Consider the following 16622-nt stretch of genomic DNA (forward strand, 5'->3'; position numbering starts at 1 on the left):
AAAAGTCAAAATTAAGTCAATTTCATAGGGGCATGAATAATAAACAGCTAAAAGGAGTCCCAATGGGAACCCTTCCTCCCTGTTCATTAGCAGCCAATCTGGAGGCGAAGTAAACTTCGGCAGATCTGGTAAAGGAGCTAAAGACACAATTGAAAATACGCCTTACTTCCTCAATTGTCTGCATTCCAATATCGAACAGATGGAAAGGAAGGTCAATGACTATCCTCATGGACGAAATTTTTTGAACATTGGACAGCAGCGTGGTGCCAATGATTTGTTGATATTAGTATCAGGGATGTTTCCGTCCATTATGAGCGACATCATGGAAGGAGCGTTGCGAAAGGTGTGTCCGTGGGCCGCAAGTTGCGGACTCGGCATAAACCCAACTAAAACGGAACTGATGCTATTCACCACCAAAACAAGGATACCTGAATTCCACCTACCACGGCTGAATGAACAAAGATTGGTTCTTTCCTCTAATGTAAAGTATCTGGGTGTGATCCTGGATCCAAAGCTAAATTGGAGAAGATAGAACTGAGGGTTAAGAAGGCCTGTATAGTCTTTTATATCTGCAAGAGAACCTTTGCTAAGAAATGGGGTTTCCGGCCGAAGATGGTTCTCTGGATGTACGCCGCTGTAGTATGTCCGATCTATTGTATGGTGGCAGGCTTTGAGCAAAAAATACAATATGATGAAGTTTAATAGGATTCAGATGCTCTCAATGTACTCCTGTATCTCCTCCCCTTAGACCTCCACATTAAATACGTTACAGTGTCGCCAGACTACATGAGTTCGGATGCTGAACAGCGAAGTTCTACGGCCACACTAACATACAAGACGAAGTACCTCGGTAAATCTGGGCATTCTCCACGGACTATGCCACACGCAAGCTGAATTTTACGAGAAGCTTTGCTGTGGACTTTCTAACCAGGGCGAAGTGGAAGACCAGCGACGCGCTGTAAGGTTATGACTAATTATTCTTTACCGATGGGTCAAAGATAGTCTGTGCCGTCGGTGCGGGGTTTTTTTCGAATACACGTAGTGTATCCGAGTCGTATGGTCTTCTAGGTTTCGCTAGTGTATTCCAAGTGGAAGTGGCGATATTGGAAGTCTGTCGATGACTAGAGCGAGATTCGAGCTCCAAGCGTAACATAGTCATTCTGACCGACTGCCAAGCGGCTATCAAGGCCTTGTACTCAGCGAGGACATCTTGCAGGCTGGTAGGGCTGTGCAGAGACGCGCTGAACCATCTGGGCGGCACGTTCAAGGTCACTCTTCTCTGGGTTCCCGGGCATAGGAACATAGAGGGGAATGAGCCGGCTGACGGATTGGCCAGGCGAGACTTTACTGTTGGCAGCCCTTCGATGAATACAGGCGGTGTTTTGCTGGCGTCTGCAATATGTACGTATATCTTGTAGATTCAAAAAAATATGAAAGAAAATTGTGAGGTTTTATCCACATGCGAATGGAAAAATTTGCGTAGAAAGTTTCCTACACAAGATGAACACGAAACCTTCATAATCAATGCACCAGGTTCCGACAGTGATAGCGATATGGTTGGAACCACCTTTCGTCGCCGAGAACTTCTATACAAGGCTCAAGTTGCATTTTTCACATTCAGGGTTACAACTACGCTATATATTATTTATTGACACTACCCTTTTCGTGAATTGCATCATCGACTAAGACAATAACGAATTTGATGGCATTAATTCTTTATCTGACTTTGTGGAACCCATACTGTTGATCTGCCTCCATGACTCTCAATAACCGGAAGCACTCCAGCATTTTCCTATAGTGTGTAGAAGACATATGGATCTATAGGAGGATGATTCGCCCGGAAATTTGCCAGCCTTAGGCATAAGTACCAACTTCTGACGCTTGCATTCTGTAGGAAATATTCCGTCGGACAAGCACGCTTCGACAAACTTGCAAACATGTCCGGTCTGGATTTCATAGCAACCTTAAGGGCCCTTTTAAGTATTCCGTCCAGGTGCTGTCTTTGCTTTGTTGTCGTCTATTCTGCCACAGATCTTTCACAGCTCGTTTGTAGTGACTGGCAAAATTGAAGCCATATTCACAGATTTCTGGAAAGTGTCAGGGACCCTCTCTTGGTGGGGGAATAACCCCTGGATGATTTTGAAAGGACACGTGGTCTGTGGAGATTACCGATTTTGCGGCTTGCATAATTCTTAAACATAATTTACAATATATATGTCTTTCAGAGTTCCTGACCGGGGACCTTGTGGCGCGGCAGGATCTGCAGCATTCGAAATTTATTTCGGATGTTGCGGATGCGGACGGGTAGATGGCGCTGAACGTGGAAACTCTCCACTCACGCGTTTTCAGAACGCACCGGGGAAGTGGAGAGCCAGCGGTAAAAAAGTGCCGTTGGTTGGGACAGTAAGGACCGCATGGAAATAAGTCGGTCTCTTCTGTTCCCAACCGCGACACGGAACACTTCAGCGCGCTCATTAAAAAAATATTATAATCAAAAAAGGCTCCATCGGTCAATCTCCTACAAGTGCGGAAAAAGACTATTACTAAAGTTGTTCGTTATTTTCTTATACCGTTTTTGATATTAAGACTGAATGTACAGAGACTGAATTGGAAGTGTTATTTCATTGATTTGATATTATATCTAGTCATAAATATGTGGACATTTAAAATTTTTATTACTAAAACCTTGTGGCTATCCAAGTCTCATTGGAAGCCGGGAGAAGCATTCGAGAGACAGTCGTGGCATCGGGCTATTTCTCAGGAGACGACATCGGGGTTCCACCGGAGCAAGTCTCTAAACTGGTTAAGTACTGTGAGAAGAAGACGTTGCAACCTCTTCTCGGCTGCGATGCCAACGGCCATCACGAACTCTGTGGAAGCAGCGACACTAATCGAAGAAATGAGTACTTTCTTGAATTTATTCTTACCAATAAGTTAGAAATAAATAACATAGGGAACACCCCATCATTTGTGATTAGCACTAGACAGGAGGTACTAGAAATAACTCTAGGAAATACTCTAATGAACGGGCTGGTCAGGAATTGGCGAGTGTGGGATGAGCTCTCTATTTCTGATCACAGAATAATCAGATTCGACATTGAGGGCAACTCCAAAATATAAAAAATAATAAGAAATCCCACGAGAACGGATTGGGAATCCTACGCAGCGCACTTGAGCAACAACATTGCCCACCTTCAAGGGGGCGGTGACATCAGGAGCGAACTGAAATTAGAAACGGTGGTGGAAAACCTCAACGCAATCGTCATTGATGCATATGATGCCAGATGTCCGGCTAAGACAGTCAAGTCATCAAGGGATGTACCATGGTGGAACCTAGTCAGAACAGAACATGAGAAGAGAGGTACAAAAACTCACAACTGGGCAAAACAAACCGGGGACTGGCTGAGGTACAAAAGTGCACTGGCTGCGTATAGCAACGCGATCAGGAAAGAAAATCGGAACAGCTTCAGAGAATTCTGTGAAGTGATCGTGCAAATCACAGAAGCAACCAGGCTTTACAAGGCTGTAGCCAAAGACAGGACAATATCTTCTGACTGAAGAAGGAAGAACGCAGATGGGACATTTACCGAAAATGAGGAGGCAGAGTACACCTACTTCTCAGAACTGATTTCCCAGGATCCTACCCCACGGCGGCAGGGGACAAAATTCTGCCTGACACCCAACAACGAATAAAAGGAGAAGAAAGGGGAACTGGAAACTAACTAAAGAGGTATGCTCAGAAGCTAGGGCAAGGTGGGCAGTGGGAACTTTTAAACTACTGAAATCACCCGGAGTAAATAACATTTTTTAGCACTAATTCAGAGAGGCCTAGAAGTCATCTTAGAGTCTCTTCTGAGGATGGTAAGGAGGAGCATACCCCTGGGATATATGCCAAGGGTATGGAGGCGGGCAAAAGTAGTCTTAATTCCGAGAGCGGGTAAAAAGGATCCTTTTCACACTAAATCTTTCAGACCAATTTGCCTAACATCGTTCGTACTTAAAACGGTGGAGAAGGTAATAGACAACTATATAGAACTAAGGTAATCCCCTACATAAGTGTCAACACGTTTACCGGGCGATGTACTACGGGGTGCCATAGAACCAAAAGAAATAGCACTGTGTGCGTTTTTGGATATCGAAGGAGGATTCGACATCACATCGCACACAGAGAAACAAGATACCCTGAGCCGCGAGGAAGTGGGAAACGGCCTGGCTTTCTGAATGGGCAAAATGCTGGAGAGTAAGCAAATAGACGGACCGACAGGTACAAATTCTATCCACAGGACGAGATATTATCGCCGCTTATGTGGAGTATGGATGTGGACGAACTCCTGGACTGGAAGTAGCTTTGTACTGATGTTCCTTCCAAAATATATATCTAAAATATATATATATAAAATAAAAATTGTAGTTTGGAGGAAGCTACTGGTCTATCAATTTTAGCCTAGTCTGCAAATAGCAGACAATATCTAATCTCCTGCAGATGCTAACAAATACTAGAAGACAGGTCCGGGGTTATGCGGACAACATTGTTTTAATATGAGATATGAATATGAATATTTGCCCCTACAGATTAAAACAATGTTGTCCGCATAACCCCGGACCTGTATTCCAGTATTTGTTAGCATCTTCAGGAGTTTAGATATTGTCTGAAACAAAACTGGACTAAGCATTACTAATGCCTGATGCAGGAAGGTGGGACTGAGTATCAATCCAGCCAAAACCACCATAGTACCATTCACTATGAAACGTAAGCTTGATCACCTAAGAGCCATGAGATTAGATGGTATGGAGATAAAATGAGAAAGAGAGGAAAAATATTTGAGAATTACGCTAGTCAAATATAACTCTGCAAGACGCATGCCGAAAACAGTTGTCGGAAAGCTACGAGGGCTGTGATAACTTGTAGCTCCATAGTAGGAAAACAATGGCGTTGTAGCCCGAAGATATTAGTTTGGAAATACACTGCAACAGTAAAGCCAACTACCTATGTGTTGGTAATCTGGGCAGAAAGAACTGAACTGAGCACACAAGCTAGAGAATTAAAAACACCGCAGAGACTGGTTTGCGTGTGTATCAGTGAGGCAATGAGGACATGTCCAACGGCATCCCTGGATGTCCTTCTGGGATTAATCCTTCTCCATCTGCACATATAGATGCAGGCAAGGAGGTCAATATTCAGGATGACTGGGAGTATAAATCAGGCGAGGAGCTGCCTAAATCGAAGGAAGATTGATATTCTTTCTACTTGGTATCCCGAATTACTGATACCAAGGGATAATATGACAACGAGGTTTCACTTCGATAAGAAGTTTGAAACACGTTGGAGTAATAAGGCAAACTGGGAGAGTGTGGCTGTCACAGACGGCTTAAACCAGTAACTGATTACTTGATATACTGACGGATCCCTCAGAGCAGAGGGAGCGGATAACCGTGTCATTAGTCCAAGGAAAGTGTACTTGGAGCCAATGGATAATCACACTAGCATATTCCAGGCGGAAATATACGCCATAGACAGGTGTGCCTCCTTTACTGTCCGAAGGTACTACGGGGGGCAGAACATTGCTATTCTCATCGAGAGCCAAGCAGCGATCAAGGCACTTAAGTCCAACCAGGTGAACTTTAAACTGGTATGGGAATGCCTTGAGAGACTGAATACGTTCGGTTCGTTCAACAAGGTCTGGATACTATGGGTTCCAGACCATGTTGGGATGGAAGGCAATGAGGCAGCGAACGAACGAGCCAAGAAAGGAGGAGGCACGTCTTTACAGGGGCCACAACCCTTCTGTGGAATCGAAAACGGTTTCATGGCTATGACTCTAAGAAATGAATAGGAACTATACTGGGCGGGCTTACCAGGGATGGAGCAGTTCAGGGTGCTTATTGGGGGATACGAACCTATGCGCACAAAAGCTTGCTTAAACCTCACCAAAAAGAGCCTCCGATTCATAGTGGAAATTCTCACTGTCACTGACGGCTAAACTATCACCTAGGGAAGCTAGGGATATCTACGGTTACTGTCTGTAGGTTCTGTGCGGAGGGTATACATATTCTGGGGCAGTTTCCGGCATTTATGCAAAATAGGCCGAGGCATCTGGGAGGCCACTTAATACCAGATACAAAGTTGAAAGGTCTGGAAGTAGGGAATACACAAAATTCCTAACAGTTATAGGTCTGCTTGACATACTATTACTAATATGTACACTGTAACCAGTAAAAGGAGCACAATAATTCTTTAATGACGCGGTGCGACTTCCCCTTAACAGAATAATAATAATCCTTCCCACAGTCATTTTTGTCCGCGCAGCAACAATAAATATTTGTCACCTAGGGTCGTGACTGATGGGAAATCTGGTAACAAGGCTATAGTAACTCAAAATTGTCTCTTTATCTAAATTTACTGCAACCCAAAATACTGAATGTCAATAGCACATTAAAGTAGTCTGGCATGCTGAATGCATATACATCACAAACTACGAAATGAAACAATCTATACTCAAATGTCCTTACAGAAGGAATACACAAAACCTTTTGTATCTGAACGGTCGAGCTTCTGGTTTTCGATTTGTTTACGTTTCACTTATCGTTTTTTTCAAAAAATTATTCAACATATTTGTCGAACACTGTCGTAGAGAGAAAATCCGGAATGAAAATTATTCGGGCTCCGCTATTAGCTTATTACTTAATTAAAATCGGGCCAGGTGCAATCATCCCCTTTCTCCTCTTTTTTAAAAGGTCTGGTAGCTGCTGCCAATGACACAATAGGAGACAAAGTACCAAAAGATACGACGTACTTTGCCGAAATGACTAGGGTAGAGACGTATCGACAGATACTTTGTTGAAGCTATAGAAAGGATATTGGACCTGGACAGTCGATATTCCCAATATTTTCCGTTTTCGAAAATTCACCCAAATACAAACCTGAATAACTGGGTATTTTAGTTCTATAAAGCTCCTTTTAATTACTTTTTTTTTCACTTCACTTACGTACAGTGCGTAATCTTGGAACATACAAATATAAACTATTTAACTAAACAAAATAAGTTCCTTCTACCCCCCAAAATATCTTTCTCTTTCCTTAAAATCATTTTTTCCACCTCTACTCTTTCATGGATAAATTTCAACCCTGTTAATCTGAGCCGATTAAAGGAGAGGAATTTCAATTTTGTTGCCTTCTGCGAGGTGTTCCCAACAAAAAGTAATTTCATGACGGAGATAGCCCCATTCATATTGAATTTCCTTTTCCAGTTGAACTGTTGTGTAATTTGATTTGTACATCTGGACTGGATAACCATTTCAAGGCAGAGTCTGCTCTTCAACCTTTCCACCCCTAGAATGTCCATAGACAACTTTCAATTAAATTTCATAGACCATATCTAAACAATGTTTTCGAATAAAAGCTCTATTTGCGTCAAGATATGTGCAGGAATAGCTTCCTTGACTCTCCTTGAGGGGGTCCTGCTCGTACATTAGGATTGTTTGTAGCAATTACATTCCCAGGATAGTTAATTAAAACTGAATTGTAGATGAGTTCGCTGTCCGAACACATCAAAGAAACGTAGTTTCCGCAAGGAAGACAATGTGCGAGATATGTAGAGACATATGAGAGACACGTTTACAGAACAGACGTTTTAATCTAAAACTGGAATTTTGTAAATATTTCCTTAGTGAAGTGCGATATTTGGATTGGCGTAAAATACGGCACGTCTGTCGTCATTCAGCCTTTAATCGACACATTACGGTGGAGCAGTCGAATCACTCAATACTGCGCTGGTAGAGCTGAAGAAGTGAGTACTCATGCTCGGTACGGTTGGCTTAACGATAATAGATGCCATGCTCTTCGCGAACTTAAATTGGTGTTTATAATTCACTAAATTGGCGTCTTTTTATTTACAAAACACCTAAAATAATAAACAGTGTTTTAAAGTGACCACGCTCAAGCCATGTCAGCCCATCAATCCACGGGAGACGTGCAGACTGAGAGTGGATCCGCCACTCAAACTGATTAACAAAATAGTGACAAAATTTCGCGAATTTGAATTGTTAATATTGAGGAAAACCCGCGGAAAAAATAAATATTTTCTTCCCAAAATCAATAGTGCATTATGAAGTCATTCTGCCTCGTGCACAATATATTGGAATATCGGCAAAGTTTACTACTGTGAAATCGAAAAATCAGCTAATTGATATCAAGTGAAAGATAAAAGGTGTTTTTCCAAAGAAAACTCATTGTGAAGAAGTGATAATAAGTACGTATCAACATACACAGGCGACAAGTATTTACTTTTTATTATTTCCATCGATAAATTCATCATATCAGCAATAATACTCTGAATATGTCGTTTAAATCGCACTCTCTAGTCGTCGTCTAATGAATGTCGGCGTGTATTTGCGTAAGTCTGTACAGTAATTCTATTTACTTTAGCAAAATATAAGTTTGTTAAGATACGTATCTTTTAAGCTTGCTTACCACCTTTCGATCGGGCCAATAGTACCGGCATAATTCTGTTTTTGTACATTGGGCCTGGGTTCGATCTGTTTTCCTATTTATTCCGGAATATTATTAATATGTGGGATCTGTGTCACTATGGCGAAGTGGCTCCAATGACGTAAATCTGCATCTGCAATTGTGAGAAATACTTTTTCCAGGAAAACAGAGGTTCGAAGAATGTTAGTTATTCAACATTATTCATATTATGCTTCGAAGACTATTAAGGGTCCCTTAGCAAATATAGACTCATCAATTTCTATACAGTTCACTACCACGTCTCCAAAAAAACGAACAGATAACAAGAATATAGTTTAAATTGAATGCAATTGGGCAGGAGCTCAAGTTCGTGCGATTTTGTTTTAAATTTGTTACTGAACCGTACTTACGAAGCAAAACTGTTGATTTGTTATGCGTGGGGATTCATCTAGTATCACGGGAGTCTTTGGATGCCTTCGTATTGGTTCCTACCACAATAAGAGAATTTAGAGGAAAATGAACTTAAGGGGAATGGGAAGATCAAACAATCATCCTAACTGGCCAAAAGCAATCTAAAGGGAAGAGCTATCCCAGAAACCTAAAAAGTTGACGAAATTGACTGTGAAGGTCCGCCCGCAAAGATTTAAGCTCCATCAAAGTGCTCGTTCGACTAGTTCTTGTACGCCTTTGTGCTAGCCAGGCTCGGGAATGTGGGGTGGGGATCCTTTGAGCACTTTGATCCCTCACGTGTCATTAATACAAAATCAACGTGGGTTCGCACTGGGTTTCAAAATAGACAAAAAAACGAAGGAATTCGCGACGGCCTAACGATGAAAACCAGAACGCTAGGTAACACTGGGAAATAAAAAAAACGGCTCGACCTCGTAAGTCTCCTGACCCGACTGCCGCGATCGGGAGGGAAGATCCACGATGGATCGCAATCCCGATTATGGTTTCTTCTGCCTCAGATCGTGATTGAGGCGCGGCCCCTGAGGTTTCCTCCCTTCCTTGATGTCCCTATAAAGGTTTTGCGGGATCAAGGAGGAAGAAAGAGAGGGAGGAAGTCCTCAAATCAATCAAAATTATTCAAAAATTCATTGTACATTACTCACTCCAACAGAAAAAAGCAAATATAAAAATAAAAAAAAATCGAAAATAATAACATATACTAATGAAAAGAAACCAAATGAAATCAAAAAAATAAAAAATAGAAGAAAAAGAAATGAACTTTAAACAAAAGAAAAATGAAAACTTACACATGGGATTCTTGGATATAGAGGGAGCTTTTAACAACGTCAGTACCAACGCCATCAAGGAAGTCTTGACCGGTATTGGATTGGAGGGGTATCTCACGCGTTGGATTATATCCATGCTGAGTACCAGGTAATCCAGTCGGATCTGGGAGGCAACCACTCGACCAGAGGTGTAAACAGAGGCACGCCCCAGGGTGGCGCCATCTCACCGGTGCTCTGGTTAATAGTAATGAACAAAATTTTACGTACATTGGACTGCAGCGGGGTGAAGGTGGTGGCGTATGCCGACGACTTGGTAATATTAGTATCAGCGTTTTTTCTGTCCATTATGAGCGACATAATGGAAGGAGCGTTGCGAAAGGTGTGCCTGTGGGCCGCAAGATGTAGACTCAGCATAAACCCAACCAAAACGCAACTGATGCTATTCACCACCAAGACAAGGATACCTGAATTCCATTTACCACGGCTGAATGAACAAAGATTGGTTCTTTCCTCTAATGTAAAGTATCTGGGTGTAATCCTGGATCCTAAGCTAAATTGGAGATTGAACATAGAACTGAGGGTTAAGAAGACCTGTATAGCCTTCTATGCCTGTAAGAAAACCTTTGCAAAGAAATGGGGTCTCCGGCCGAGGATGGTTCTCTGGATGTACACCGCTGTAGTGCGTCCGATCCTTACGTACGGCTCTATTGTATAGTGGCAGACTTTGAAGAAAAAATACAATAGAACGAAGCTTAATAGGATTCAAAGAACCGCGTGTGCAGGTGGTTACTGGGATTCTGCAGTCCTCCCCAGCAGATGCTGTCAATGTACTCCTGCATCTCCTCCCCCAAGACCTCAACATTAAATATGTTGCAGCGTGTACGTGAGTCCGGATGTTGGGCAGCAAAGTCCTACGGCCACAGCAACATCCTAAATGAAATACCTCGGGAAATCTTGGCATCCCCCACAGACTATGCCACACGCAAGCTGAACTTCACGAGAAACTTTGCTGTGGACCTTCCAACCAGGACAACGTGGCAGACCGGCGGCATGTTGCAAGACTAAGATACAGTATTCTTTACGGACAGATCAAAGATGGCCTACGGAGTCGGGGCGGGGGTTTTCTCGAAGGCACACGGTGTATCCAAGTCGTATGGCCTCCCAGGTTTCGCCAGTGTATTCCAGGCGGAAGTACTGGCGATATTGGAAGTCTGTCGATGGCTGGAGCGTGATTCGAGCCTCAAGCGTAACATAGCCATTCTGAACGACAGCCAAGGTCTTGCACTCAGCGACGATATATTCCCGGCTGGTGGGGCAGTACAGAGACGCGCTAAACCGTCTGGGCGGCACGCTCAAGGTCACTCTCCTCTGGGTTCCCGGGCATAGGAACATAGAGGAGAATGAGCGGGCTGACGGATTGGCCAGGCAAGGCTCTGCTCTTGGCAGCCCTTCGGCGAATACAGTCGGTGTTCCGCTGGTGGCTGTCGGGGTCCGAGTCTACTCGCACTACCTAACAGCCGCGGGCCTGAGAAAGCGAAGACTTACAAGCTGTGCCAAGTTAAGGAGAATTTGGCCCGCTTATAACATAGTCCGATCACGAGAGCTCCTGTGCCAGACGCGTGCAAATGCATTCAAGATTACGGCGGTCTACACGGGGCACTGGCCCAAAGGGGACCATGCTGCTAGGCTCGGCATACCCTACAACTCGCATTGCCGAAGATCCGAGCCGGCTGGACTCTGCCTCCCTGCTCTCGTAATAGCAGTCGCGGTCTTAAGAGCTTGTGGCATCAAAACGGCGCACCAAAGCGCTAATTGCGCTCCTCGGAAGGGCCACTGATACCTACCTACCCCCTACACATGGGATCACTCCGACCTTGGCGTGTTGTGTAGATATAATGATGCTGATTCTGTTAGCGGCTGACTGAAAATATTTCAAACATTAGAATGTGAATTTCAAAAATTTACAATCTACCACTTCATTTTCCTTATTCAATAATAAAAAACTCCTCTTGAGTTTGCGGTTGCTTCGCGGGCTGTGAAAACGACGCTTTTGGTTGGCATTGTGATATCACCGGAATAATTGTAACCCCAGAATGTCCACCGATCACCAGAATAACAACGGTATTCATATCAACTTAACATGGATCCGAAATGAATTTTCGAGCAAGAACAATATCCAAAATTGAGACGACGAGGATAGTTCTTTCCTTTGGCTTTTAGAACTTCTGCGGCAATTGATACACACGAGTTCACAATATTTGTAATAATCACGAATGAAGTCTTTGGACAATTGTCCGCAATGGCAGAAGTCAAATCGCGAATGATATCAGCATTGGTGTTGAACCAATCACTTCGAATCCTTCCAGGTTTACGTGGTATGCCCGCTGGGATAACAACTCCATCGGCGCCTTTTTACCCTCCTGTCTCTGTCGATGTCCAGAGTCCGGAGAGGGGCTGCTCCTTACCGCCAGATGCTCCCGCGAAAAAAATCCAAACTGTTCCTCTCCAGACGTTCCCGCGCGCAAATTTTTCCAATCTCATCGCCAAAAGAAAAAAACGATCTTTCAACCTCCTCCCTTTACTAAAAACCAGCACCGAACTTTCTTCAAAGACCAGAACGATGTCCTTCTTCTCACCCGCTAGTCCAGCTGTTTTCCGTCGGCCTCACTCCAAACTTCTCCTCTTGTCACCCGCCAGTCCAGCTGTTCTCTCCGAGAACCGCTCCCCATGCCGCTACGATCACCTTGAACTCTGTTGAGTTCATGTTGCAGCCACATGCGCGTGCGCCTATGGATGCGGCAAATCATTTCCCTCTGTCAAGATTAACTCGGCCGAATGCATTCAATAATGTCCAATCTGCGGCGAACATTAGGGTGATTGCACATATGAAATGCATTATTTGAGCAAATTAATTCATAAAGGGACGAATGAGATGCCGCTTCCGTCGCGAAGCTGCGGTCACTACAGTTTTCCACTGAGGGCCCGCACGCATGGATTTCTGGTGTCCCCTTCTACTTAAATTTAGCCCTAACTAACTTGAAAGCCTCAACCATGGATTCACTTGATCACATGATTCCTTGAAGCCACTGTGCTTACTGTCTCTTGTACTTACTTTCTCCTCCTTTTTCTTGATGGATGTTTCACCTATGTCTCATTTAGAGCGATTTGTCGCGGCAAGAAAACGATCTAATGTGGATGAAATAAATTCTGTACATGCTGCAATGGAAGAAAATCAGATATTGGGCCGGACCAGGAACATTAAGTGGGGCATCTATGCACGGCCAAGAATACACTCAAACTTTTTCATGCTTGTCGTATCGCCAGGTTGTAGATAAAATCCGGCTCAATAGGTTACGGTGGGCGGGTCACTCAATCCGCATGCATGAGGATGATCTAACCCGGAAAGTCTATAAGGGCAATATCTATGGTAGAAAAAGAAGACGACGCAGACCCTGCCTGAGATGGATCGATGGCGTAGGTCAGCACGCCAGACAACTTTTAGGGATATTGAATTGGTGGACCTCGACGCAAAACAAGGGTGTCTGGAGTTCGAACCAATTCGGCGGTAATTCCGTTGGCTCCTGACGACTTATGGTTTTTAAGCCAGGGGATTGCACGGACTGTTTCTTCTCTACTGGCGGTGACAGTATTTTTCGTCATCTTCAGTTGAGAGGACATCCAACTCGTCGATATTATAGTTGTTGAGCAGTTCATCAAAATACTCAACCCATCACTCCAATATGCTCATTCTCTCGGAGATCAGATTTCCCTACCGATCCTTCCTAGTCTTGGCAGGATAAGCATCGAGGTGTATAGGGCTCTTATCTGTTGACTTATTGGTAAATCTTCCGCACCTGGTATGATTGCTCCTTGTACCTTTCTAGTTCACTGACTGAACAGACACAGAAGTGGCTATTGAATAGGTTTAAGAAACTAGTGAGACTACTTGTTGGGAAAACCATCAGGAATAGAGAGGATCTCATTAGGAAACTAAGGGATGTTCACCACCCCGGATAAATGACTAGTGTCATTCAACGTGGAGGCCTTGTTCCCAAGCATCCCGGAGGAGCTTCTTTATCTGGAAAAGTAGCTACTAAAAAAACATTTCACTTCCTTGATGTGGAAACGGGAAACCGGAATTCTCCTGAAACTGGCGGAAATATGCATGATTTTCAGAGAAAAGTTCTAAAAACGAACCAATGGGGAACCTTCTATCGTCCTTTTTGAGTGGCCTGTTAATGGATATGATTCAGAATGATCTACATTCCGAAGGCCTGCCTCCTAAAATCTGGATTAGTTATATAGATGACATTTTCACCATTACCCATAAAAAGAAAATGGAAAAGACGCCGGAAGTTCTGAGTAAGGTCTCTTTCGACAGTTATAGGAAGCCTGCACACGCACACAACGAATGATTCCGGAAAATTGGAACCACTTATCTCCAAATAAAGTAAAATAAAAAACGATTTATGAAGAAGGAGGAGCATATCATCGTTAAACGAGTGAAGAACGGTTTTCAGCCCACACCTGGTGGACCTTTCTGGAACAGTGGACAGCAATGCATTTACTGCCCTTTCTTAAAGTTTAACCTATACACTACCGCATCCGCTTGTGATCAATACCGACCTAGGATTTCGTTTGGGATTTTCAGGCAAGGGTACTCCGATGATATAACCCGAAGGCTTGAAGCCTTATCCATAAAGGCTTCGATAAGGCCAGACTTATTACACATGATACACCTAAGAAGACAATTGCCCTAATAAAATAAAAGCCCAATTCATTATCCCTGAAAGCTATCTAGTTTCATCAGCTACATTTGACGCAGGTTCTTCCATCTCTTGCCCTTATAGACTTTACGGGCTAGATCATCCTTACACATACGTATGGTATAACCTGCCACCGCAACCTATTGAGCCGGGGAGACAGCGCACATCGGTGCTATATGACTTTTGGCTGGACTATTTTCAGCCTTATAAATTTCGTCGGGATACTGGGCTGGCTATGCTATCATAGGCAGAGTAAAGCCGGTATGGGCGTATGGGGCTATCCGGCAACGTGGTACCTCAATAATTGCTGGAGAGCGTAATATTCCCCTTTTTATAAAAAGGGGATCTATTGCTTTCTGTTCAAAAATCATCTTCCCTTCCTTCCTTCCTTTTCCTTCCTTATTTGGAATTCAATTCACAGTGTCACATCTGCTGTTATCACGCTGATTTGCTTTTCATCAACGATGTGTTTACGGTGCCTTACTTTGGCTATTGTGAAAATATTTAATTAAAGTTTGAAAATTTTACTGTTCCAGCTTCTCATACAAAAAAGTATCTTACTTCTCTCTATCTTCTTTTGAAACAAGTGGGAAAACATCATCTCTCCTTGATGGAAACCCTCTGATATTTTCTCTCAAACTCATAAAACTACTTCAAACAATGTAATTGTATTAATTAAAATCTTTTACTGTATAATTTCCATAATGTCGTCCGTATTTTTGACCTTGGGTTATAATTAATTCCGAATCTTTATGGTCCCTTCTATAAAGATAGAATGTAATCCTTTCAACTTTGGTGTCCGTTACGAGGGATCAACTTTGAAACACATTTAAGTGAACATTACGTCAGCCGAAAGGATGAAAGATTTCACGTAGCTAATTTTCCTCCGGCGAATCTCATTAAATTAGTCTAGAATATTTCGTTATTATTATTCATTTATTTCCCGGAAGCAGCGCTTTCAAGGTGTTATAGTCGACCCTTTACATTTGGTGTGAGATTCGCTCCTTCGTATTCTTTCTGTGTAGTTTGGAAAAGTTTGGAAATTAGCAAGCTTGGTAGCGACCATAAAACTCTGCAATAAGTGCAGGAAATAATGCGTTAGCACTTTCTGGGAAATGCATTTAAAAAATGTTTCTCCAGCGATGATCTTGTGAGTTTTCAAACGCAAACGATATAGTGTAGCCATTCATGCAAGACTATGTATATGTGGCAAACCATCCACAAGATATGAAGAAGAACAAGTCGGAATCCCGGGAGCTGGTGGTACGGGTATAAAGGTTTTGTGTTCGTATATGGCTAAAGTCCAAAATATTCCTTCATTTTTTTTCAAACTACAAGATATACGTACATATTACAGATCTAGATATTATGGTCATCCTAAACAAATAAGCATTGCCTATTACCGAATACTGTACTTATGCATGCATGGGCGTAAATAAATATACACACATATATAGTACGCATATTGAATCATCATCATCAATAGCGCAACAATCACTTTCCGGTCTAGGCTCCAGACATCCCGGTTTTGCGTCGAGGTCCACCAATTTGATATCTCTAAAAGCCATCTGGCGTCCTGACCTACGCCGTCATTCCATCTCAGGCAGGGTCTGCCTCGTCTTCTTTTTCTACCATAGATATTGTCCTTATAGACTTTCCGGGCTGGATCATCTTCATCCACACGGATCAAGTGACCCGCCCACCGTAACCCATTGAGCCGGATTTTATTCAGAACCTGACGGTCATGGTATCGCTCAAAGATTTCGTCGTTATGTAGGCTACGGAATCCATCCTCATGTAGGGGGCCAACAATTCTTCGAAGAATGTTTCCCTGCGATCCCCAATTCATATGAGCTCACTTTATTGCGGTATTAACAAAGTGAGATGTTATGATGACACACACTCTACACATTTTAGAAGGCACGAAATTCACATAAAATATAAAAGTTCTAGCTTCTATAACATTATTAACAATAATTAGATTTCCTTCAAACTTCGCAAAGTTATGCCTTATGTTATTGATACCGCTGCCAAATTATGAACTTCCAGGTTTTCAGCAAAATTTCTACATTTTTGCAGGTATCCATGATATGCAAATTCTGAGAACGAGGCCTGTTACACTTTCTGGGGTTCATATTTTGAGCCCCCACTCGC

The 16622-nt window shown here is 42.9% G+C and overlaps 1 protein-coding gene across 6 annotated transcripts in view; it reads left to right on the top strand.

Moving 5' to 3' along the window:
- The window catches only part of LOC119654679 (platelet-derived growth factor receptor alpha), a 119563-nt gene that overhangs the window by 15197 nt on the left and 87744 nt on the right, over positions 1-16622 (top strand). Inside the window, exon 1 of one of the 6 annotated variants that reach the window (XM_038060185.1) lies at positions 7757-8249. The exons of 4 other annotated variants lie outside the window; for them this stretch is intronic. The gene's annotated coding sequence lies outside the window, so the exon portion shown is untranslated. Of the gene's footprint in view, positions 1-7756; positions 8250-8275; positions 8394-16622 lie in introns of those variants that run through there. One more of the 6 variants, XM_038060184.1, reaches the window with a different exon arrangement.

Source organism: Hermetia illucens, chromosome 4, assembly GCF_905115235.1.
Source record: "Hermetia illucens chromosome 4, iHerIll2.2.curated.20191125, whole genome shotgun sequence".
Classification (NCBI taxonomy): Eukaryota; Metazoa; Arthropoda; class Insecta; order Diptera; family Stratiomyidae; genus Hermetia; species Hermetia illucens.